This window comes from Acanthochromis polyacanthus, chromosome 24 (assembly GCF_021347895.1).
Source record: "Acanthochromis polyacanthus isolate Apoly-LR-REF ecotype Palm Island chromosome 24, KAUST_Apoly_ChrSc, whole genome shotgun sequence".
Lineage (NCBI taxonomy): Eukaryota > Metazoa > Chordata > Actinopteri > Pomacentridae > Acanthochromis > Acanthochromis polyacanthus.
In genome coordinates this window covers 1,414,315-1,441,110 of record NC_067136.1, presented here as the reverse complement: position 1 = coordinate 1,441,110, position 26,796 = coordinate 1,414,315, and the positions used below count along the sequence as shown (strand labels likewise).

Below are 26,796 nucleotides of genomic sequence, written 5' to 3'. Positions count from 1 at the left end.
AGTCCCTCCAGGAATTCATGATGTTGTGAATGTGCAAATGCACGCGAAATCCACCAAATTTTGTGCAGCCTTGCAATTTTGTCCAATCATCGCAACTTTCCCGCAATTTTGGCCCGCCTCCCGTGAGTTCCACCAATCAGAGCAGTCCCCAGCACAAACCTAATGCACGTACGTCACCAAATTCACTTCCTTGTTTATGGTTTGAAGATGCAGACATGTGCGGTACTAACGTCTCTCATTTAACAACAAAAATTACTGCTGAAGACCGTGATAAACAATTAATTCACTGATGTTCTTCACCAAAGCGGAGCTAAACTGTTCTACAACCGTGCAATATTGTGGTGGAATACAAAAAAGAAAAAAAAAAATCTTCGATTGATACACACTTTTTTTTTAACACAAAACATAGAACGGCTGAAATGAGCGGACAACAGACCAGACAAATCACCATGATGGAAACTGTTGCATCCAGATCCGTTAGAGCACTGAAAGAATGAAAGTAAATTAGATTAATTATTCCACCAAAGAACTCGGCAGAGTGATGTGACGATCAGCGTGTGTGAATCCTTCCTCTGTTACCAATATCACTCGAAAACAGTCTCAGGGATTTAAATGAAGTTTTCAGGGTCGTTCAGAAATGACACAAGGACCAAGTGATTAGACTTCAGCAGTGATACGGCTTAAAGTTTGGATCCATGGATTTGTTAAGGATTCATAGCGGCACAGCGTCTCATAGCAGCACGGTAACCATGGCAACAGGTGAACACTACCTCAGTGGCCTGCTGATGATCACATGATTGTGATCCTACAACAAATCTACCTCTGTGGACGTATCGGAAATGACACAAGGAACAACTGATTAAACTGTGGGGGTGTTTCTGAGTCCCATCAATTCCCGTCTATGCCCGCTACATGTTTAGGTCACGTGATTCGGTATGTACACGTGCAGAACACACACCTGCATTCAGCGCGAGGTCAGGTAATGAACAGTCTTGGTGGAGGACTGGGCTCTCTTCTTGTTAGTTGACGTGACAAGCCGTGAGCGTGTGTGTGTGAACACGTGTGTGCCAGGAAGTGAAATTAACTTTTGGAGCCACTGACAGATATGTTCAAACATGATTAATTCAATAGTAAATGATCATTAAACCAGTATCTGACTGCTGCTAATGTCCCACTGTGGTGTGTCAGTTGTTGTAGAAATGGGTTGGAACGTTGAATAATTAATTTCAGAATAAATATTGTCAATTACAGTGTTGAAACATGTTCTACAAGCTGGAAAAAAATTGCAGCTTTTTAGCAATTGTCACTGTCTCCCGCAATTTCATCACAACAAATAAGTTTAAAACATCGCAACTTTTATCGCAATTTTTTAGAAAAGCTGCCGCGAATTCAGGCATTTTCAGCCACAACAATCACGGAAAACGTCCGTGAAATTTTGGAGGGACTGGTAAAATGTACAACAACATTATGAAACCAAACATCAGACCTTCACTCCTACACATTTATTCCATGCTAACAAAACACAAGGAAACGCCTCAACACCCAGTTATAAAGTAGCTCAACTCATCGTCCTCCACAGGAAACCTTTCTCAGATGGTGACTTCATAAAACAATGCCTCACTAAAGTTGTGGGAATAATGTACCAGGAGAAAATGCAGGAATTCAACAATGTTAGCACGTCCAGAAATACAGCTGTGCTTTGAACTGAAGCTAACTTTAAACATTAAGTGTCAGATAAAGCTTGTGTTTTAGATTTTTACTGGACTGCATGTGATGAGAGCATGGACTCCACACAGCTGCTGGATTTTTGTAGGGAGTTGATGATAATTTTTTGCATTACGAAGGCACTGCTTTATCTCAGGAGTCTAAAGGGGACAACAACTGGTGAAGACATGTCTGAAGCTGTCTCAGATGCAGTTCACATGATGGGACTTAAATGGAGAAGCTGTGTGGAGTTCCAACAGATGGAGCTCCAGCTATGACAGAGCAGCACAAAGGAAGGATCTCGGTGGTAAAGTGGAGGTGAGGCTGTTAAAATGCTCTTGTTGCAGACCAAACCTGTCCCTTTGGTAGGCTCTAGTCTGTATGTGTGAGGCGTAAGAGGAAGTGCTCACAGCGGTAGTGTGACAGAAGAAGAACGTTGAAGCTGAAGCAGGGCGACATGTACGGTGCAGTGACAGTCATAGAGATCAGAGAAGTAGAAGCCAGTGTATCCTGGAGAAGCTGTATGTGTGAACAGAGAGCTGCAGAGTTCAATAAAGTTCTACCATCTCCACCACAGAGTTGGTCCAGACTCTGAATACAACTTGTTACCAACAGAGAAGCATGCTAAGCTAAGTGAGCTAGCGTTACCCGAGGCTGTCCAACTACAGAAACCGATGAACCCTAGTAGGTAACGCTCTGTATCGTCCACAAAGAAGTCCAGCTTGGACATGTGATGAACATAACTGGAGCATGAGGGCTCTACCACAGAGAACTTCAAACATTCCTCTCTGACAGTGATGCTGAATATAAGAACCTCCTCTACCGTTCTAATGAACGTTGGCTAAGTCTTTGCTCTGTGCTGCAGCGTTTTTATTCCCTGAGACCAGAAATCGTAGTTTTTAAGAGAGGAGGACCGACCTCTTCATGAGCTGAGTGACCCTCTGTGGTTGTCAGACTTTAGTAGATCTTCCTGATCATCTCAACACACTGAACAACAGCCTACAAGGCAGAGACCAACTCGTAGAACAACTTTATGAGTACATGAAAGTGTTCTGTGTGAAGCTGTGAATCTTTGAGATACAACTTCAACTTTGAACAATGTTCAGCCTCTAATGAGTGGTCCACTTCTTTGTATATTTTTATGTTTGTGAGCCTCAGGAAAAAGTTTGGACACCCCTGTTTCAGAAGATTCCTGGTCATAACTGACAAAAACAAGAGCAGACTCACCGTTTCTTTGTCTTCTCTTCCTCTCAATGCCAAGCAGACTGCAGCTCTCTGCAAAGTCAGATATATCCGGGTAAAAATACCAGCCACATTTTGGCAGTATTTTTTTGTTTTTAACACTTCTGCTGCTGTGCAGGATGTAAACAGTGACCTCAGAGCTGCTAACTTTCACAGGATGAACAAAAGCTGTAAATTATCGACTTTATCAAAGTGAACTCAGAATTAAAATCAGCTCACGGACCTTCAAAGAGTTATAAATGTTGGATGACTTGAAGATAAAGGAAAAGCAGTGAATAATACAGAAAGTTTACATTTCTAAGAGAAGCTCTGCAGCAGAAACAGGAACCTGGATGACCACAGAGTTTCTGGTTTCCCTTAATAGATTCATAGAACAGAACGACCCGATAACTACTGAAGATTATCTGACTGTGGTTGGAAAATCATCTAAACAAGTCAGAGAGAAACTGAAAAACAACCAAAAATCCAATAAAAACCCCACAAAAAACAATAGCAGTTGTCATACAACAATGAACAATGACACAAAACTACAAAAAGCTCCAAAATGCCCACAAAAATATGCAAAGCAAACAAAAGAGACACAAAATGAACACCACACTAAGAGACTTGTACTAGACAATATAACAATAAAACACTGAGTTGCAGACAGATAAGTTCATGACAAAACACAACATAGACTTCAGAATGGATGGACACCAATCAGTAAAGTTACAGAGTAAAAACAATGAGAACAACACCAGTCCTAAGAAATGATCTTTCCATGGTATTTAAGTTTAATGTTTGGGGAATCCAGTTGGACAGATTCAGACTCTGCTGTAGTGAGTTCCAGGTTGAAGCAGCAGAGGAAGAAAAATCTGTTTTCTGAGCTCAGGTTACGGTGAAAGTAATGAAGTCCTGGAAACACAGACTATGGTTGAACTGTTTATGTGACATGAAGGAGGATAAATCTGTGGGCAGCAGACCAAGGATTGGTTTGTAAATGAAACGATACCAGTGGAGAAGTCTGTGTGTGGACAGTGATGACCAAACCTTCCATGATGCTGCTGTCTACAACATGGACCAGGTCCCTGGAAACATGGACGAGTACAAGGCTGCCTCAGAGAGATCAAGGAGGTTAAACAGCACTATGGAAGGAAGCTGGAGTCCCAAATGGAGCAACCCAACTCCAGACGACTGAGGCAGGGACTACAAACATCACCATGTACAAAGTAACACCCACACAGATGAACATCTACACCTTTCTCCCTGATGACCTGAACATCTTCAATGCTTGTTTTGACTCCAGTCGACTGCAGGACCAGATGGGATTACTGGACACATCCTGAAAGTCTGTGCTGACCAGCTAGCATCTGTGTTTACGTTATCTTCATCCTACCTCTGTTTACTTCCTGTCCTCCCTGAACATCTACCACCCAGTAGCCCTGACATCGGTGGTGACAAAGTGTCTACTTTCTACCTGACATCCTGGACCTCCTGCAGTTTGTTTTTCACCCCAACAGATCCACAGATGAGGCCATACCCTGCCTGCTCCACACCGCCCCCCCATCAGGACACCAGGAGGATAAACTATGCTAGGATGCTCTTTGTGGAAAACTCATCATTCAACACTAAAGTCTCCTCTAGACTGGACTCCAAGCTGAGAGACCTTGGACTGAACCTCTTCCTGTACAGGTCCTCTGCTTCCTGTCCAGCAGACCACAGAGGATCTGAGTGGGCAGCCACACCTCATCAACCTTCACCCTCAACCCTGGAGCCCCCCAAGGCTGTGAGCTAAACCCCCTCCTGTCCTCCCTGTACCCCCATGACTGGGAGGCCACATGAGAGAACGACATCTTCTTGAAGTTTCCCGACGACATCACTGTGGTCAGTCTGATCTCCAACAATGATGAGATCTGGCAGACATCTCCATCAGATAGAACCTTTCATCATAATTGGAGATCAGCCACCTGGAGGACCACCTGAATGACCTCCAGCTGAATGTCAGCAAAACAGAAGATCCCACTGTGGACTTCAGCAGGAAACAGCCGAGGAGCTATACTCCAGTGATGATCAACAGGTGGAGAGGGTGGACAGGTTCAGGTTCCTCGGGGTCAGCATCTCACAGGATCTGACATGGACACTCCACATCAGCTGACTGGTGAAGAAGGACCATCAGTGTCTCCAGCACTTCGTACATCTTCAAGTTCCAGGGCCGTACAGAGACCTTTGGAGGGGCAGCTGCTCAAAGTTCCAAGGGGGCACATGGAGCACGAATTTGGAACACCATCCAGAAACACACCTGACAATAAAACTGGTTGAACTGTAGCAGCAGATATTCATAAAGACTGTAACATGGAATCACCACAAACCAGATCATTGTTCACTCCTCACAGCTTTGTTAGGGAGCAGTCTATGTTTGACCTGATGGGGACATTCAACAGCTTCTGTTGAGGATGATGATGATGATGATGATGATGATGATGATGATGACATCACTAGAGGGTGGCTCTAGTGATCTGAGAGTGTAGACACTAAAAAGAGCACTGATAGATCGTAGCTGATTAAACAAGTGTTCTGTGATCATGACAAGAATCAAAGATAACTAACAGTGAAAATGTCTGACTGACTGTCATCCTGCTGATTGTTTGTAGGAGACTCAGGCTGACTGTTGGAGCTAAACAGGACCAGTTGTTCATTGGTAAACTGAAAGGGAAACATTAATGCACGGACCAGAATAAAGGAGGTACAGCCTTTATCCACAAAGCCAGAATTCAAGCTGTGCATTCATTTAGGACATAGGAAGATAAAATATTAGCCATCAGACACTGGACTGTTTAACTGAGGCTGCTCTTCCTGGAGTCCTTGATTTTATATTTCATACTTTTCCAGACATATACTTCATAGGGTGGAATTTGCTCCATGGTGCTGATTCATAATCTGTGCTAATAATAAAGTTAAAAAAAATGAATTGACATAGAAATCATGTATTTAAATGTATTTGTGCTTTTATTCAGTTTGACTATCCACTTTGTGCAAGACAGCAAAGTTATAAAAGTTATTTTATATTTATGCATATTGTATTTAATTTGTGTTTATATATACAAATGTTATTAACAAGCACTGATATCTTTAAATGAGAGGTTGAGAAAATCACAATTCAAATTCTTGTAATTATTATTGTTATTGTATTGATATTTCAATAGTCCAAAATGATGTGAAAATACATGTAGATTTAGTGAAATAACATAACCTCTGCCTCATTGCTTCTAGAAACAGGAAACACACTGCAACAGCTCTGGTTCTGCTAAAACCGATGACCAACGTGTTTAGCTGAGGTGCTGCCACCTGCTGGCTGCTCAGCTGTTTTCCTCTGCTGCCTTTTAACAAACATCTTTAACTGGAGTTTTATTCTAACACTGATCTGCTCTTCAGGTTTTTTTGGACTCATTTAGGTATCAGTTCAGTTACTTTTTTAGCAGTTTTTGAATTAATTTGAACAAGTATTGGACAAATTTTTAACTCTTTTGGACTAATATTGTCATTTTTTAACTACTTTTAGTCACTTTGGAGCATTTCCAGCTCATTTTATATAAATTGTAGTCATTTTTAAGAATCAATTTTGGACAAATGATGAGTAATTTCAGGCAGATTCCGAGTCTAAACAGTTTAATCTGAGTTTAAATAAACAGGATGTGATCATTATTTTCAAGTGTTATATCTTTAAGTGTTCTCAAACTTCATTAAATTGTGCTCTGATATCACATTAATCACATTCAGACCAACTGATTAAATTCAGTCTGCTGTTTGTTATTGAACTGGTCCAGAGAAACCCCACAGTTGTTACCTGGGCGTGGAAACTGTAGAAGTCCTGAATTTCTGTGCTCTTTGTGACGGTCGGCTGTGACTCTGGATGCTGGAGGTGGACAGACTCATTCAGACAGAACCTTCTAGTCTCACCGTAAATTCTCATTTGGATTGAGGTCTGGACTCTGACTCGACCTCCAGAACTTCCACATTTTGGGGGGCAGATGCTCAGTGGAAAAAAGGGCACCTTGTGCAGCGGGTAGAACCACTGGCTGCCTTAATATAACAGTATGAGATTTGAAAAAAATATAATCAGGAGCACATTTTCTGTAATAGCATTTATTTCAACATCTTAACACGCAAAGGGTCAACAAAACATTGTACCGACACTGTAAATGACATAATGAAACAAATGACCTTTAGAAAAGTGAGTTGTGTGAGCATTATCACTGTCCTGCTTTAAAAGAGCATCCTCCTTGGCGTCATGTCTGATACTGAGGGCAAGGGGCAGGACATTTGGGCTTCAAAATTTATTTGAAACATTTACTGTTTCTTTTACAATTTTCTGCTCCATACTGATCAATAATTAGGGTGACCATACGTCCTCTTTTGCCCGGACATGTCCTCTTTTGAGAGGCTGTCAGGCCTGTCCAGCCGGCGTTTATAAAGTCCTTCAAATGTCCGGGTTTTTGATCTTGCCTAGCTTGAGCGTGTCACAGACCAGTATATTTATCATTCACGTTGAATGGTTCCTTTGGAAACACGCTCTGAGAGGCGGAGTTTGAGCCGAACCCCGGAACGCTCCACACTCACTCACTCCTCGCAGGCTGACAGGCAGGTAGGCACACTGCGAGAGAACACTCGAAGCGAAAGAAAATGCCAAAACACAAATGTCATTTCACTGATGAAATGGGAGGCAGACTGTACAGTCTGCAAAGCTGGACTTATGTCTCTGTAGCTAATAAGAGAAGGAAAAAAGGACTGTTGACTTGAGGCCTTATTTCTATATTTTTTTCATTTGCCATTAGACACATTATTTTGAAGAATGGGCTAACTGAACATTGAAGAATAGGCTACCTCTCTTTTTTCTTTTTGTTTAATATTTTGAGGCATTATTTCTATTTTTACATAATTGAGAATTGGAAGGTTATTTTTGAAGAATGGTACTCTACCTCACTTTTCCTAACTAAGGTGTAAGTGTCAGACTTAAGAGAGATGATTATTTCTTATTTTGTTAAACATCTGAATACATGTGTTCCTACACAACTTGAGTCAATAACTATTAAAGACTAGAGCATGCCATATTTGTATGTGACTGATTATATTGTTGAGGAGAATTGCTTTAAATTAATAAATATATTATTTATAAAGCAACTGTTTGTGAGTGTTTTGGGCTATTTTTCTGTATATCCAGGTAAAGTGTTATTTTCTGGGGAATTCAGAATATCTGTTTAACTGAGTTTGAAGCACAGAAAGCCCCCTGACCCACAGAAAACCCCTAAAAATAGTGGGGGGGTGGGGGGGGGGGGCTGAAAATTTTTCGCGTGCGAGCTGGAAGTGTGTCCTCTTTTCAGAGAAACAGAATATGGTCATCCTATCAATAATAGGTAATAAACTATCGAAGGCTTGATTGGCTCAGCTTACACATCAATGCGAGCATTTTTATTGCGTGTTTTATTTATTGTTTGCTAACCCTACTCTAATCACAGTAACAGGGTTGCTAATCCATGCTATGCTAATGTGATCTTTTTCTCAGCACTAAAAGCTAGATATTTAGCTCGCTGTTACTGCTGACCAAGAGGACAAACTGACTGATGGAAAACAGTCCAAAAAATGAGTCTGATCCTGATAATATGAGGTATATGGGCACCATTTTGTGTTGTGAACTTACTGCTTGACGTCTGATGTCACGGTGAGCGTATTCTGTCATTTCCTGTTAGCATTTTAGCACTGTGCTGTGTTCTCTGACTGTCGTAGCTTATCCACCTTATCTCATTTGATATTCATTAAATCTCTGCGTGTAATGCTAAGATTTGAATCTTGACATACACTCGTTTTCTTCAAGCACCTTCTCAAAGTCTTTTACCTAATTGTAACATAACCTGTCATTTCTGGTCCACTAGCCTAGGACTTAGCTGTTAGCATGGCTTCTCCCTCTTCCTCTCTGTCCTGCTCAGTGTGTCACATGTTTAGTTACTCCTCTGCCTCCTTTAATGATAGCAATATGTGTAATAAATGCACATGTAGCTGTGGAGGCGAGGCTCTCTGAATTGGAAGCTCCGCACCATGGAAAACAACCTTCTAGCAGTTAGCAGGCCCCCTTAGCCGGTGTGGACCGCAGTAGCTTAGCTGATAGCGTAGCTTCTGTTAGCCGTTCCCTAGCAGCTCCTGGGCAGCCAGGAAGTCAGGGTGGCTGGGTGACAGTTGGTCGGAAATGTAGTCTTAAGCTCAAGTCCTCTGTCCCTGTTCACCCCAAACTGCTCCACGTTTCTAATCGTTTTTCCAACTCAAACACACACCCGCTGAGAAACCAACTCTGATCATTGGCAGCTCTATAGTCAGAAACGTGAAGCTAGCGACACCAGCGACCATAGTTAAATGCCTCCCAGGGGCCAGAGCGGGCGACATAGAAGCAAATTTGAAACTGCTGGCTAAAGATAATCGTAAATATAGTAAGATTGTTATTCACGTCGGCGGTAACGACACCCGGTTACGCCAATCGGAGGTCACCAAAATTAGCGTGGCATCGGTGTGTACTTTCGCCAAAACCATGTCGGACTCTGTAGTTTTCTCTGGACCCTTGCCTGATCTGACCAGCGATGACATGTTTAGCCGCATGTCGTCGTTTCGCCGCTGGTTGTCTATGTGGTGTCCATCAAACGACGTGGGCTTTATTGATAATTGGAGCTCTTTTTGGGGAAAACCTGGTCTGATTAGGAGAGACGGCATCCATCCCACTTTGGCTGGTGCAGCTCTCATTTCTAGGAATATGGCTGATTTTATTAGTACTCCTAAAGCATGACAACCCAGAGTTAAGACCAGGATGCAGAGCTGTAGTCTTACACACCTCTCTGCAGTTTCCTCACAGCTGTCACCCTCCAGTAATTCAGTTAACTTTATTGAGACTGTGTCTGTCCCCCGACCACCAAAATTCAATAAATTAAACAAATCAAAAATATACAAAAGAAATAGTAACCACAAAAATTTAATAAAAATTAATACCTCTATTTCAACAGAACACAGAGACAGGAAAATTAAATGTGGTCTGTTAAATATTAGATCTCTCTGGTCTAAATCTCTACTAATAAATGAGTTGATAACTGATCACCAGATTGATTTGTTCTGTTTGACTGAAACCTGGTTGCAGCAGGAAGAATTTGTTAGCCTAAACGAATCAACTCCCCCTAGTCATATTAACTGTCATATTCCTGGAATCACAGGCCGAGGAGGAGGAGTAGCAGCAATCTACCGTTCTAGTTTAAAACTGAACCAGAGGCCTAAACCTGATTACAGCTCATTTGAAAATCTCACTCTTAGTCTCTCTCATCCAAATTTGAAAGCTCAGAAACCAGTTTTATTTGTTGTTATATATCGTCCTCCTGCTCCTTATTCTGAGTTTTTATCTCAATTCTCAGACTTTTTATCTGAATTAGTGCTCAGTTCAGACAAAGTTATTATTGTGGGTGACTTTAACATTCATGTTGACATAGACAGCGACAGCCTTACAACAGCTTTTAATTCATTATTAGACTCAATTGTGTTTTCTCAACATGTAAATAAACCAACTCATAGTTTTAATCACACTCTTGACCTTGTCCTGACTTATGGCATAGAAATTGAAGAGTTAACAGTATTTTCCCAGAACCCTCTTCTTTCTGACCATTTTATGATAATGTCAGGGTGGCTGTTGCCAGGTCTGGATAGTGCCCTTCCCTCATGCCCTTTTTAGGTGTTTCCTGTGGCTGGGTGACAGGTGATCACCATCTCTTTCATCAGCAGGATCCGTGACAGGTGGCGCACCTGCAACCGTGGCTGCATAAAGGGAGACACCACCCACCCTCCTTTGCTGGATCGTAATCAGTGCTCGTAGGGTTCACTACCTATGTTCTTAGATTCTGTTTAAGTCCTGTCATCCACTAACCGCTGCTGTCCTCCGTTCGTTTCAGGATTGGACTATCTGGTCTGGCGACCACCCACCTGGCAGTCATTGCGCCATCTTCCACCCGGCACGCCGTTCCCACCGGTTTCCAGTTCAGCTGTGACCCATTCCGAGCATCCCCTGCAAAGACTAGTATTGTCGTAATCGTAGTATTGTTGGTTGAGACCGTAACCGTAGAGAACCGTAGCATTGCTCACGTAAGAGCAGCCGTTTGTTAGTTTGGTCTGCTAGAGACCGCCGTAGAATTAAAGTGACTAGTAGTATTGCTCAGTAGGGAACAGCTGTGTCTAATTTGTCTGCTAAGTGCGGCAACCGAGCCGCGGAGAATTACAGAGGTTCCAAGTTTCGTTATTTTATAACGCTATAGTTTTTCAAGCCGTTGGTTTTCGCTTTACTTTCCGTTTTTATTCATAGCCCGATCTGTACGCTCTTAAATTTAGTTTGTGAATAAAGTTGGTGTTGCATTCATGTGAAGTCTGTTCATTCCCTGCACCTGAGCTCTCCCTCGTATATCGTATCAGATAATATTTCAATTTACAACAATGGATTGTGCAGGAGTTAAGAATAAATATTATAACAGTAGATGTCTGTCTGACAATTTAATAGCTAAAGTTAAGAAAGTAATACCCTCACTATTTACTTCAGCACCATTTACTGAAAAAATAGAAGCCAAATATTATAATTTTACCCCTACAGAAATGAATAATTTTGTTAATAATGTTGCAGCCTCACAATGTAAAACTCTTGATAGCGTTGCACATGTAAAAAGGAAAGTTCTCTCAGAGAAGACCTGCTCCTTGGTATAATTCCCAGCTGGACTTTAAAGCTGGAAAGGGAGTGGTATTCCACTAGTTTAGAGGAACTTTATGTAAAAAATAGCCTAGTAATTTATAAAAAGCTCTTCGTAATGCCAGGACAACATATTATTCATCTTTAATAGAGGGAAACAAAAACAACCTTAGGTTTCTCTGTAGCCAGGCTGACAAAGAGTCAGAGCTCTGTTGAACCTTGTATTCCTTTACCTCTAACCAGTAACGACTTCATGAGCTTCTTTACACATAAAATAGTTATGATTAGAGATAAAATAAACCTGGCCCTTCCTACAAATGTCACAGATGTATCATGGAGTACAGCTGCTTTAGAACTGGTTGTAAGACCTGATGGATTATTAGAATTCTTCACTTCTATACATCTGAACTAATTTCAACAGTTTCTACATCCAAACTATTGACATGTCGTTTAGATCCTATCCCAACTAGACTGTTCAAGGAGGGCATATTACTTTTGGTATATCTTTTGTCATCTTCTGTCAAACCTTTAAGCCAAACCACTTTCAAGTCCTTCACACAATTCAAATTCAGGGGCCTGTTTCATGAAGCTGGTTCAAGAAACTCTGAGTTTCATCCACAACTCTGAGTTGATCTACTCTGAGATAGAAAACTCTGAGTTTTCGGTTTCACAACGGCTGATATGAGTTGGGTTAATTAACTCAGAGTAGTTTGACCCGGAGTTAAGCGCGTGCACCGCAACTCTGAAAAGACAGCATCAATGGAACCCCGATTCGACGAGTCACCATGGAAACGGGGAAGCTAAAGGCTGCGTTTTTGAAATGGAAGTTTTTAACGCGCTCATATGGCGAGTTTGAACACGTTTTTAGAAAGAAGTGCAACACCGCTGCAGCTGCAAAAGAGAGAGAGACGGCGTGGAGAACAGCCCGGATCAATGCGTAAGTTTAAATGTAGTCCTTTGTAATCGTAATAATATTACAGGGAATAACTGTCTGAATGGTAGAATATGAAGTTATTTCATTTAGGGGAAATCTCGCGGGGGAGAAGCTTAAGATGAAATATAAAAACATTGTTCAAACAGGTCAGGGCGGCATGGCTCAGTGGGTAGAGTGGTTGTCTTGTAACTGGAAGGTTGTCGGTTCGATCCTCGGCCCATCGTGCTCATGTCGAGGTGTCCCTGAGCAAGACACCGAACCCCTAATTGCTCCTAATGGGTTGTGGTTAGCACCTTGCATGGCAGCTCCCGCCATCAGTGTGTGAATGGGTGAATGTGACGTATCATGTAAAGTGCTTTGGATAAAAGCGCTATATAAATACAACCATTTACCAATTAGGTCAGACCTTGGCATTATCTCATGGAGGTTGATCATGTTTTACATTGTAAAGTAGCCTAAATATTAAGTGGCTGTTTGACTGTGCAGTTGTTTTATCCACACATAGCCTAAATGTCTGCATCCATATCATGTCCTGTTAAATAATTAAGCCTATTTAAACTAACATAGACTTCTGCTCAGCCAACAGAAAGAAAGCAGATGCCTGTAAAACGGTGAAATATAAGGTCATGGATGCATGTATATATTCAGTCGTCAACACTCCACAGATTGATCCAAATGGTAGTTTAAGTGTACTGAAACATGTCACTGATCTAGGATGAAGAGGATGAAACTGTGTCTGCTGCCTTTACAGAGGGGGATCCAGAAAGGCATACAGAGCTATGTTACTGATAGTTCTCTTCCCATTCAGACTTTGGGTGGAATATAGAGTGTGACATTTAGCCTACACTGAAGTATTGCACATTCTCATCCTTTTTAACAGAGCATGGCTGGACAGCAGCAGGATGGTTCCTCAGCTTCCGCTGCACAGACTGACACAGTGAGATGAATGTTCAGGAAACACCAGAGCTTCATTCTGTGGAATTCATGTGCAACTGTATAATTTAATGTCCTCTATGTATTCCCAGTTATCAGTAAAACAGATTTACAAACTGCATTTGCTGAGAAAAATCCAAAAAACAGATTAGGAGGGCAGATCTGGAAATTGAAATACTGGAGCACAAGTTAGAGGTGGTGATGGTCACAGGAGAATTATGTTAACTACTGGAACATGAACTGAACTATCTTTTATTTGTAGGAAATAAAGAAGAGCAAATGAAATGTGTATCATGTCTTTATTTGCTGTGGTGGTGATGATGGTGACTTAAACTCTAAAGTGATTATTGCATACGGTGTCTCTGACTGCTCTGCTGTCCTGGATAGCTGCAGGTGGATGGGCTCATCATCTGGGTCTTCAGTTTGTAGGGCAGGGTGTTGCTCTCCTCTAATAGTGGTAATATTATGAAGAACAACACATGCCACAGTAATATCACACACTGTAAATAGTAGTTCAGTGGTGCAGTTCACATTACTTTATTTTACAAACATATCTGCTCTAATAAATCAATTTTAATTTTATTTTGCAGTTCTGAAAGTTACAGATAAGTAATAAGTGTGAATATTCAACTAACTTAAAATTTTCTATACTAAAGTTGATTTTACTGAACTTCTCAAAAAATTAATTAAGCAAACTCAATGTTAGAGAGTTTACTAAAACTAAAGTTTTCGGACACGTCCGCATCCTGCAGGACGAACATGTCCGGGTATCATTCAAACACTGGCGCCTTCCTTCGGTTGACTTGGTCTTCACAGAGAAGCTACAGACATGTAAGTAACAGTTTTCATTGCTCAAAAATAGGTTTTAGCCGAATGAACATGAGCCTGCTGCAATATTCAATCCCGACTTTAATGCAGAAGCATGGCTTGACTTGTTTTACCACTATGTTAGCCAGTGTTGTAGGCCACAAGGTCAGTAATGTTGCTTAATGTGGTGAAGTCAAAAACGACTAACCTTACAAAGTATATTTCGTAGACAATTGAGGTTTCTACTGTATATTATCCACAAGCGTCGTCTTCATGATCGTTTTCTAGTGGGATTATAATTATTTTTCATTCTGTTACTGCTACTGTTATTTTTTATTTATTTTTTTTACTGCTACTGTAGAAATTCCAGCTAGCAGCTAGCTGTGCGCGGGGCTAATGCTAACATGCCAGCTAATCATTAGCAGCGCTGTTTGTAGTTTCTGTTCGATTCTGTACGGATCATGGTTATACAGATTCAATTTCTAGGGCTGGTTACGGTATACAGATTCAATTTCTTGGGCTCTGTTAAACACCGTTTTTGGAGCTCCGGATAATGAAGCTAATGCTAGCAGTGCATGGTGACTGGTGGCTTCAACCGGGAGCATTTCTCGCTGTGGCTGCAGAACAGCTGCAGACTGGTGGTGTCTGAGCGCTGCATGCACACTCACAGACTTAGTACTTATTGCTGTTATGGCAAAGAAAATGATTAAACGGCAGATAAAAACAGCTCTCCCATGGATCAGGAATGGCAGGCATAGGTGGTGTGGTCTGTGGAATTTTTTTTATTTTAAAATATTCTAATAATCTGAGATAATGGATGTCAGGTTTGCATGACCTATTATCATTAAAATGTACACAGACTTGAAATATTTTACTGCCCATCGACATGGGCAGTAAAATATCTATGTAAAATAGAATATATAAAAGGATCATGTTTTTAACCAAATTATTAAACTAATGAACTTTTCACAATATTATTTATTTAGATTCACTGGTAGACTTTTAATCCACTTGTTATATAATAATATTTTTTATCAGTTGTTTCTTTGCATTGAAATCCTTTTTGATGTTCTTGTTGCTTCTTCAGAAGACCTTCAGATCAGAGAAATACAACCCAGAAGTTCTGTGTCAACATCAGGTGCAGCAGTTTCTATCCTAAAGTAAATCAGGTTAGAGGCTATTGCAGTACTTGGTTTTGTGTTATACTGTAATTTACACACAGATTTAAGGTGTTCATTCGTCTCCTCACCCCTTATGGATGTCAGGTGAAGTTAAATAGTAAATTTTAAAGCTTTACAGGAAAACATAGGTTAAATCATTTTCAGCATTCTGTTGACCTGCTGCTACAAAGTGGGACTTTTGTTCAAACCTATACCCACAGTAATACCTCTTTATTTTGTTCTGACAGATGGGATGGCCCTGTAAATTATAGTATTAGTTACATGATGGCCAAAACATACAGCTACAGTAGAATGGAAGTGGTTGTGCAGTCCCCAGGAGTGGCAGAATTTAAAGAAAGATGGCCGCCCCTCTTCAAACCATTCCAGGTAAATCATTTCTCATTTTACTGTTCCTGAACCTACACTTATTTTAAACAGTAATAATGATGGCTTAAAATTCAAAGGCTGTGTTTACACCTCCTGAAAGTCCCAAACACCTGCTGTCTTTCAGATCAGTGAGGAGGTTCGTAGGTGCACTGCAGTTCCACTACAGTCAACATTGATGTCCCAGCTGGACAGGTACACTCCAAAGCTCCTGCAGCTGTTTGATGCAACGGGAGGAGCAGAGGGTCAGAACATCAAGAACATGCTGATGGAACTGATACAGGTAAGACAAGAGGGGTTTATTAAGCCCCAAAACATACAACCACACTGAAATCTCCAAACTACTCACACATGATGGTGTTACGATCCAACCTCTAGGGGCTGGCTGGATGCAACAAAATAACCAGATGGTGTTGGTTTAGGTTAAGGGATTTATTGCTTAGTAGTAAAAGGAATCAAAAAGTGACAATAAAACACAAGACTGGCGAGTGTTGCTAAAACAAAGAACGGAATAAAGCATAACGAAGGCTAACAGTTTGAAACTGAGCTAAACGCAAAGAAAACAACTAAACTCCCTAGCCAAACAGAACTACAGAAGCAACACCCACCACCAGGAACAAAAACTAATACAAAAGGTGTACAAACGAACTAAACAAAACTGGTGCCTCTGAATAGGTGTACATACTGAGCACAGTTCACAAAAGCTCAAAAATCCGAAGTGGCTTCTACACACAGTTGGCAGACTACGAATTGGAGCCTCAGTCTCCACTGAGATGTAGGGCTCCACACTAAACTAAAGCCAACAGAAGGTCGAAGTTGTCTGCAGCACCCACCACAAGTGCTTCCAGACCGAAAGACCACACAGAACCACAATACAGAGCCACAGTGCAAAGAGGCACCAGGGTGGACTGGTCAAAGCACCAGCCACCAAGACTAATGGCATGGTGGCACTTTATAGGTAGCAGGTGTGGTGCCTGGCTGCCTCTGGTTGGTTGGAGGAGGAGGAGCCGGAGGGTGGCCCAATCAGGATGGCCGGAGAGCGGGGAGAACCAGACTGGAGTGCAGGTCGTCATCAGCTCTGTGTCATCAGCTGAAACGGATGGCAGCTGGGGTTCCAAAGACTCTGCAAAAAGCCCCAGCTGAACCCACACACAAATTACTCCCAAACAAAGGCCCTAATAAAACACCACCTCACAATGAACGGCACACCAATACTGGTGGCCGTAACAGATGGGGTTTACTTTCCACATGACAGTAAGTTTAGTTTCTATTTTGTTGGTTTATTTTTGTTTATTTATTGTATGTTGTATGTTCCTTGTTTCCCATCCTCCTCCTCATCTCCCATCCCTCCTGCTCCCCCTCCATCTTCCCCTCCCTCTACCCCTCTACCTCTATCCCTTTACCTCTCTACCTCTTCTGACCCTCTCAACCCGCCCGGCCAGCAGGCAGGTGGTTCCCCCCACATAAAGAACCAGGTTCTACTTGAGGTTTTTTCCCTGTTAAAGGGTGTTTTTCTTGCCACTGTCTCCTTAGGGCTGCTCTGGGGGTTCATATGGGTTCTGTAAAGCGTCTTGAGACAATTTGACAGTAATTGGTGCTATTTAACCCTTTAAGCTTCAGTCAATTCCAGCCATTTTCAGAACAAAAAATTGCTAATATTCTATTTGTAAACAAAAATATGACGAGAAATACAGGGAATATTGGACGCGCATTGTGAGGTGCATTTCCTTGAAAACGACCGATTCGTGGATTTTATACCGACTTCAGGACATGTTTTGGATAAAATAGTTTACTGGCTTGTGTCGTCTGGATGTAAAAGGTTGGATTATGGCTGTTTTTTGTGGAATATTTTCATCTGTGTGTAATAATGAACCTGGAAATGTGAGTCGCGCTGTGTACGTTGAAGCCGTGTATAGAGAAAGGATGGATGAATATTCGTTGTTTGTCGGACAAATGTGTTTATATTACCCGCTGTGGTAATCACATCTGAAAGTGGTTTATACCGGCGGATTCATGAGAATCTAAGCTTTCCATCGGCATATAATGTTTATATAATCGCGTTTGCAGCCGTCGGACATTCTTTAAATTCCTATGCAAATTAGTAGGTGTACCGCCGGCGGTACACTGAAGTTTAACGGGGTAAATAAAATAAAATTGAATTGAATTTATTTATTATTTCAACAAATGAGACATTCCATCCTAACTGTGTTCTCTTTGTATGTCACACAGGGAACAACAGAGACAAATATACACGAGGAACTGAAAACTCAACGGTTGAGAATCTACACTTGCCAGGATCCAGATGCTGCTGGTATTCTCATCGAGGATGTCCCAGTGCTTCCTGGTCTTGAAACTCCAGCAAGAGTATGCTGCCTACTCCTCGGATTAACATATGCCCTAAATCTGGAATATACACCCAAACTCTCAGACATTTGAGGTCTTCTAAAGACTTTGTTTTACTAGACTTTCTGCAGCCAAAACCAACAGCAGCTTCTTGCCTAAGCTGGTCCACCATGAACAGTTTTAGCTCCTGTTCAACGTCATACCTGGGTTTACAGACAGCCGTGGAGCTGAATGGAGAGCACCCACCAACAAGTCAATTGTTCTTTTAATTGTCCTTGTAGGCAGGTGTAGGTGGAGTTTATGACAAATGTTTTCACTGTGAAGATTTTATCAGCTGCAGTTCAGAATTTGTATTCTGTAAATTGTTGAAGTGTTCTAATATGAATCTTAAAATCAAAACCATTTTTATTGTTCTCATACCCTTGGACCTGTGTGCATATGCTAAAAACACTGTTCTGTTCAGCACTTGAAGATCAGGTCATAGTTTACTCTGATCTATTTTAGTTTTTAAAATAGAAATCGTATTTAAACAGTTAAGAACTGTGAAATTGAAGAAAATGCTTTTGATTAATAAATATTGGACACAAATACGTTTCTTTCTTCAGTGTACCAGATTTTATTCTTTTTTTCATACTAATTTTATAAAGTAATTTAGACTTTCAAAACATGCAAAATATTTTTTTTAAATCAATAAGATTGAGTGTATGACATCATCTTACTTTATTTAATTAAGTATGATGCCATTAACAACTGACTGTTTTTTAAGTTAGTTCAACTCAAATTTTTTTTGCTTTTTCTTCAAGGCTATATTCAAAACTTTTAACTTGGTGAAATTCACATTTTTGAATTTTCCTAAATCAAAAAAAGAGAAGTTCACTAAACTACTGAAAAGTGCTTGGAAAATGTCGAAACATTTTTTTTGAGGAGACGTAGGCTCTGGAACCGGGCTTTCAGCAGGCCTATGGTCATCTCCACCCGGGCTCTGGTCCTGCAGTGAGCCCGGTTGAAGTTCTGTTGGGGGCCTGGTTCAGGGTCAGGGTATGAGGTCATCAGCCTGGGTTGTCATGGTAACCCCTGTCACCCAGCAGAAGGCCATCAAACTCTCCTGTAATGTATAGTGGATACATCAGAGCATATTAAAGGAGGGAGACAAGAGAATTCTATTGTGAAAATCTTTAGGCTGCTGACCACGCTGCAGTCTGTTGCTCAGGTTAGACTCTCCATAAATCCTGGAGTCATGAACAGACCCAGACCACGTGGCCTCCACATTAGAAATGATGTATGCAGCATCACATATGATCTGGACAGTGCAGAGAATGACAGATGTTGAACTATGATGCAGTCTTTAACATTTAGAAACAGTAGTCAGTCTACCTGTAGCCTACCTGCACATTTATGCTGTGAATGGACTTCCTGTTCATGATGTGAGGGAGCTGTGATGGGGATGTGTGTGCATCTATGCAGCCAATCACACTGGGAAATCCTAAAAGAAATGAAAATGACTAATCCCAGTCTGAGGCTGCAGCACAATGTCATTAACAGAATATGATTTAAAATGAATGTAACAGATCTCTACATCATTCACCTGTAATCCTGTGGAACTCCTCTTGATGTTCTGACAGGTTTATGTCCAGGAAAACCACAATGATGGTAAAAGTCGTTTCAGAGCCAGGAAAACTTTTCTGACTGTCCTCCATACAGTTGTCTTACTCTGCATCTCTGACATCATATAAAAACTTTCATTTGCAAAGAACCGCAGCGCAACACACAATATCTGCTGGATGTGAGAGCATGAATGGTTGGTAATGTAAATGTAAGGACGGATTAGGTTGTTTATGTAGATTATGGACTTAAAACGATTACGAAACGGTACCGCTCAAACCGATAATTGTCCGGAAATGCGAGAACATTTATGCTCGGTCTGATAACAATCTACCGACGAATATTTAATGATCTGTGCAGTAATGCTGCTCCTTTATCCACTGGATCGTTAATAAAAGCTGTTCTACACCAAAACTCGCTCGCTTACTGACTGAATGAATGAGGAAATGAAACAGCGTGTGGCTGAAAGAGGGCGGAGACGGAGAGAAACTGGAGGTTTTCTCAGATAAACCTGCTGGTGACCAGGTTAGAGTCATAGAGTCTGTTACTGCGGTAACTGACCCAGAGTTGAAGTTACCCCTCTTTGTGAAACAGGCTAGAGTTACCCTGCATTCCCTGGTTAGAGTTACCTCGCTTCGTGATTTCACGGAAAACTCTGAGTTTCCCTCATTTCAGGGTTAACAAACTCAGAGTTTTCGCTAAACCTGCTTCGTGAAACAGGCCCTAGATCAGGGTTAGAATCAAACTCCAGTTACAGTTTTTTTTGGATTGCTAACACGCATTGGTCCAAACTGAAGTCACATGTTCAAAACTCTTAACAGTCTGCAAAACAGAAGTCCATGTAGACTGAACTGTGAATCACTTTCCATTGCTTTTACACAAAATGCATTCAGTGACCACAGTCACCAAAATTCATGAACTCTTTTCTCAGTTTCTAGTTCACCACCTGCAGAACACTAGACTTTTACAGCACATTGTTCAAATGCTAACACACTGTGTTCAAAACAGTTAAAACCACAAAACAGAATGATGGGAAAAAACATGAGGAATTTCTGCTGCAGCCATATTGAAATCTGTTGAAAATCATTTCAAAATATTGAAAATTAAAATAAATGAAAAGATTAGGTAATTACACACAGCTGAGTGTAGTTGTCAGCTGAAAACCGATTCAGGTGATCTGTGTTTGGCCTCATCAGAAACCATAAAAATCAAACACTCCAAAAGGTTCTACCCGCAATGCATCTCCAGAGAAGACATCAGATGTAATGGATGGAAACATGAGGCCAAATGCAGACAACAGGGTGTGAATGTTGCAGTTTACATGTGTTGTTGGTTTTTGAGATTTATCTCTTGATTTCTATTCTGCCCCCTGTATTCTGAGATTCAGCATTTTTTTGTTTACAGTAAACTTTTTATTTTTTGTAAGGTCCCAAAGTACCGATGCAAACGCACAGAGAAAATATGTCAGTGATGTTGAAGTAAACTGCTGCATTCCTGATTCATTCTTGTTGCAATATATCACAATAATTTAGAAAACTCAGAGTGCAAAGATCTTATTTTATAATAAAATACTAATTTATCTAAAAAGAAATCATTCAAACTTGAAAGATCTCAATTTATTTCATGTAATGCTCTCTGTTGTTGGTATTTTGTGGTTCAGCGTGCTCAGAGTGACAGCGTTTGTTTCCAAAGTGAGACTATTTTCTCGTGTTGTGGTTGAATGAGCTTATTTTGAGACATGAATGAAGTGTTTTGTTGGTGAGAAATAGTTTTGGGGATGAGATGAACTGTTTAGCCGAGATGTATGATGGAAATGCAGGCTGTGTTAAGAGTTTTGAAGATGTGACTTCAGTTTGGACCAATGCTTGTTAGCAACTGAAAAAAAACCTGTGTTTGTTAAAAGGCAGCAGAGGAAAACAGCTGAGCAGCCAGCAGGTGGCAGCACCTCAGTTAAACATGTTGGTCATCAGTTTTAGCAGAACCAGAGCTGCTGTTTCTCTTCACCATGACGTCCAGCTGAACACTGATTTTAGTTGGTTTTTGGGGGGGGTTTATTAAGCTTTCTGTTGTAACTGATGTGGTTTGTGTGATTTAAAGAGAGAAAATCCTGAAAATGAATATTTGATGGCTATGACCAGAAGTGACTGGAACTCAGTGAAAGTAGAAAATGATGTTGACAGAGATCATTTTTAGGGCAGATTTTTTAATGTCTATTTTTCTTCATAAACCCGAGTAATTTTTTCACTCTGTATAAAAATGCCTGCCAGTTGAAATACCTCTCAAATAATTTAAAGAGTGGAACAGAATGATCTCCACTTTTATCTGGGGAAAGCAGAAACTGAGAATCAGATTTCAGACACTACAGCTACCTGAAGATAAAGGAGGCATGGCTTTACCATGCTTGAAGATTACTATAAGGCTGCTCAGTTATACTCCCTGATCTGTTGGTGTGATTCTAAATGTAATACAAAATGGAACAACTTAGAGTTAAATTATACAGCTATACCTCTGCAATCATTGCTGGGAGGGGAGACAAATATTATAAAAAAAAACTACTTAGATAAAGTACCTACCTGGATCACAGTCGCTCTGAAGATCTGGCATGAAGAACTCAAAGATTTTAAATTTGAAAGAAATGCCAGAATTTTACGATGGGTGACATCTGATGCAGACTTTAAACCTTCTCAGTTAGACGGTAGATTCAAACACTGGATTAACATGGGAAGTACTTCATACTGTAAAATATCCTCAAGCAAACGTCTAAATACATTCCAACAACTTACTGACACTACCGAGAGCAACAAGACTTTTTTTAGGAACCTACAGATGAGACACTACTTTGATAAAACGACTGAACTACTGGAGAAAGCCGAATGAATCTTAATATATTCATGGATGCATGTAAAGGTACTGATAAGAGGAAATTAATCTCATAGATTTACTCAGCCTTATAACAGGACAAAGGTCTTTCCACCAATTAACTGAGGATGTCTGGTTGTTAGAGTTGAATTTGTAAATACATTTATCATAATCGAGCCTTAGAGCATTAACTGTGCGTGCATAGTATTTTACATGACTATTTTCATAGAATACCACTCACTCACTTCTACCTGCACACATCTCTCCCTCTCTCTCTCTCCCTAGTCTCCACATCCCAGTATATTTCCACACTTTCAGCTTAGCACACCCCCTTGTGTAACTCGAGCTATTTCTTATCTTATGCCATGTCTTCACTTCTGCTTGTGTATAAAATAAACTTCGTATGGGAGCAGTCTTTGTAGCTCGCACTAATGTGTCTTGTTACACTGTGCTGTGTTACCCTTGCAAGTAAAATTACAGTCTCCGTGTCTTTCTGGTTCGGTGAATATCTTCATATGTGATGTGGGAGCTCTCAGCGGAGCTTCTCTCTGACACTGGTTAAACGTCTGTGGACTCAGGGCACCACTTCCAGCTCAGGGTTATGGAGAGAATTCACACTGAAGAACAACGTGAGACTTTTTATAACTCCCAAAATCAAACAGTCCCAAAGTGACAATCCTGAACATGGTCAATGTTGGAGGTTCTGTGGAAACACATCTGCTGGCCACTTTCACATATTTTAAGAATGCCTGAGCATTTCACAGCACTGGACAGAAGTAATGACAGAAATTAGATCAATAATGAACCTAGAACTAGGTTTTAACTTTGACGTAATTTATCTAGGAAATTTGAATTCTTCACTGACAGCATGAAAGATATTTACTACAAATACTACTAGCAGGGGGCAAAAAAAGCAATAACAAAAAAATGGCTGAGTAAAGATGTCCCAAAAGTCACAGAATGATAGAAATAATTCAGAATATATACTTCATGGAACGACTGACTTTTGCTCTGAGACATGCAACCCAGAAAGGTGGAAGGTTCTGGGAAAAATGGAAATCTTATCTGAATATTATGATATGATCACAGTTATTACTGTCATTGAGCTGTTTATTGATCGTTTCTGAACTGTACTAGAATGGACAGCGATATGTCTTGGAATGAGCAAACACCAAATTAACTTTGACCTGTAAATAAAAGGAAGACTCAAGAAAGACCTGGAAGATCAACGTTTTGGACTGACGATCCTGGACACTTGGAACCTTGGCTTGGTTTTTGTGGTACTACACTGTGAACACTTTTATTCTGTCTATATGCTGTTCTGTTTGTTTCTCATAAAAATAATAAAAAAAATAAAGTTAAAAATGATGTTAAATTTCTATAACTTTTACTAAAATTATATTAAATGACTATAAATGTACTATAATTATATTAAATGACTACCTTTTATTAAAATGATGATAGAGGACTAAAACCTTTACTAAAATGATAATAAATGAGCATAACATTTATTGAAGTGTTGTTAAATGACTAACGTTTGTTAAATTATGTTAAATGTTATTGATTGACTATAACTTTTACTAAAATGATATTAAATGACTAACTTTTGTTAAAATGAAAACAGATTGAGGTTTCAGTGCAGATTTGCTGGAATTTGTCCTGCAGATGTTACACAGGAGGACAAACACCGGCTATAGGTGCAGAACTGAACATCTGAATGAAAACTTAATTAAAAATGGAAGCAGTCAGCTGTAATTATCAAAGTGTGTGTCAACGAACAACTCAGCTGTAGCTTATGATTAAAGAGACTTGATTTTTAACATTTATAAGGAAACACTGTCATACAACGGAGCTGGTTGGACCCGAGCAGAGAGCCACGCTCCCACGACCAGAGGATGATTTAGAATGATTTATTGTATGGGATGAATAATGGTCAGGATGGGGAAACCAGAGTGCATGAGCGGGGGGGTTCCAGGCAGGAGTGGGGGTTCCAGGCAGGAGTGGGGGTTCCAGGCAGGAGTGGGGGTTTAAGGCAAGAGTGGGGGTTCAAGGCAAGAGTGGGGGGTTCCAGGCAGGAGTGGGGGGTTCCAGGCAGGAGTGGGGGTTCCAGGCAGGAGTGGGGGTTCCAGGCAGGAGAGGGGGTTCCAGGCAGGAGTGGGGGTTCCAGGCAGGAGTGGGGGTTCCCGGACAGCTGATGCATGGTTTCTGGTTCAATACTCTGGCAGGGAGTGGAAGGCTGAGCCGGTACTTATTGTTGAGGAGAGTCATTAGAGAGATGATCATCAGCTGTCCGGGAGCCGTGGAGGTGGTTGATTGCCTGAGTGGAGTCAGCTGGGAAGCTAGACTCCACTCAGGCACCGAGCTGCAGTGAAAGACACAGGGCAGAGGAGCGGATGGGAGACAGGCAAGGCAGAGGAGAAGGGAGCTGTGACAAACACGCCACACAAAATCACCCTGAAGTTATTTTTTCAGCCAGGCAGCAGCTTTGAAACACTGATGATACCGATATGGAACTGTACAGTCCTCCACAGTTCCTGTTAGAGCATGAAAATCTGATGGAACAGGAATGAAATGCAAAAGGCCAAACAAAATGGCTATATTTCACAGACAAAATACAAAACAAGGATATTTTTCAATCTTCCAGATGTCTCAGATCCTATCAGCACCTTAAAGGTGGTGTCATTAATAAATGTGACTGAAATAATAAATATAATAATTAATTCATCCATATAATTAACACTACTGAGGAAAATTGTCATTAAAGAAGACCCTGAAAGTGACGATGCAACACAACGTCCCCAGAAAGACTCAAAAACAAGAACTGGTGTAAAATCTTTACTGTTTTATGAAATGTTGTACGTTTTGTTGTGTTTGCACCTTGGGGCCACTTTAATGTCTTTTTAGAATAGCAGCTTATTCAATGTGGGAAGGATATTAGTTTACCTTAGCTTAGCATAGCTTAGCCACTGGGCTAACCTGTGCTGGTAGCATCCTGTGTGGACTCTATTTCCAGGTTAGCTGCTGTACTTGACATTTAAACATTCCTGAGGTAAAACTGCTGGTCTCATTCCACATTACAACTCTGTGAACAAGGAATAAAAACATGATCTTTTATTTTTCAAGCAGTCAACAAACTTCCTTCATTCTTTTCAGAGACCACACTGCTCAGATTTCTACCTTCTGTTTTATTTATCGTCTTGTTTCAGTTCAGGCAGGTTCACATCCAGATCCTGGTCTGGGCTGAAAACAAATTAACTTTGTTGTCATTGTTGAAGTAAACTGATGTCAGTCCATGAGTTCAGAGACACACTAACATGTAACATGACCTTTAGTAACCTTCCTGATGGAAACACTTCCTGACATCAGCATTAAATCATCCATTTTATGTTACTAGTCTTTAAGTCTGGGTCTTTGGTTCCAAAATAGTAGTTTTTACGGTTTTCCTCCACTTTTCCCATTTCATTCAAATAGAAACTTTTCCCTTTTTTTGCTTGATGTGTCCAACTAAAACTCCCTCAGGTGTTCACACTCAGTAGACGATAATATAGAACACCTCAAAGGTGAACTACATCAGGAACCAAATGATACTGATCAGCTTTAATCAGGGCCAATACTGAAATCTATTTATGATTATTCATGGTCCAGTGGAGTTCTTTTTGAAATACTTGGTCCCTCGTCTATCACAGGGTGTTAGGCTTGTTGAGGTGAGGTCAAGCACAGGCAGACACCAGGGTAGATTTGAGAGGGTTTAATTCAGGAAACACAGAAGTGAACTACAATTCATAACTGGAAAACTACAACCGGAAGAAGCTTGAATGAAGTACTGAGACTAAAGGCAATACTACTGCTACTAGTAGCAAGGAGGATCACTACAACACAGACTCACATAGGGTAACACCCAAGAACTGGGACAAATCAAAAATAAAGAACAAGAGAACTAAAGCGTTCTAAATGGGGCGCCGAATGTAAAAAAAAAAAAAAAAAATCAGTCACTGTTTAATAGTTGACATTTTGTGTGTTAGGGAATTTCTGCGGTGATTGTCAACATTTAGTTCACTTTTCTCACATTCAGCTCATTTTTCTTTCATTTGAGACAA

General features: G+C 40.7%; 1 protein-coding gene and 1 long non-coding RNA gene across 2 annotated transcripts in view; one reads left to right on the top strand and one right to left on the bottom strand.

Annotated features, from left to right (window-relative positions):
* Positions 1-26,796, bottom strand: part of LOC127532611 (Fc receptor-like B) — a 70,255-nt gene that overhangs the window by 3,190 nt on the left and 40,269 nt on the right. The gene's annotated exons all lie outside the window — the stretch shown is intronic.
* Positions 15,777-18,746, top strand: LOC127532650 (uncharacterized). Its single transcript, XR_007940182.1, has 3 exons — positions 15,777-15,898; positions 16,023-16,178; positions 18,125-18,746. It is a non-coding gene; the product is annotated as an uncharacterized LOC127532650 (long non-coding RNA).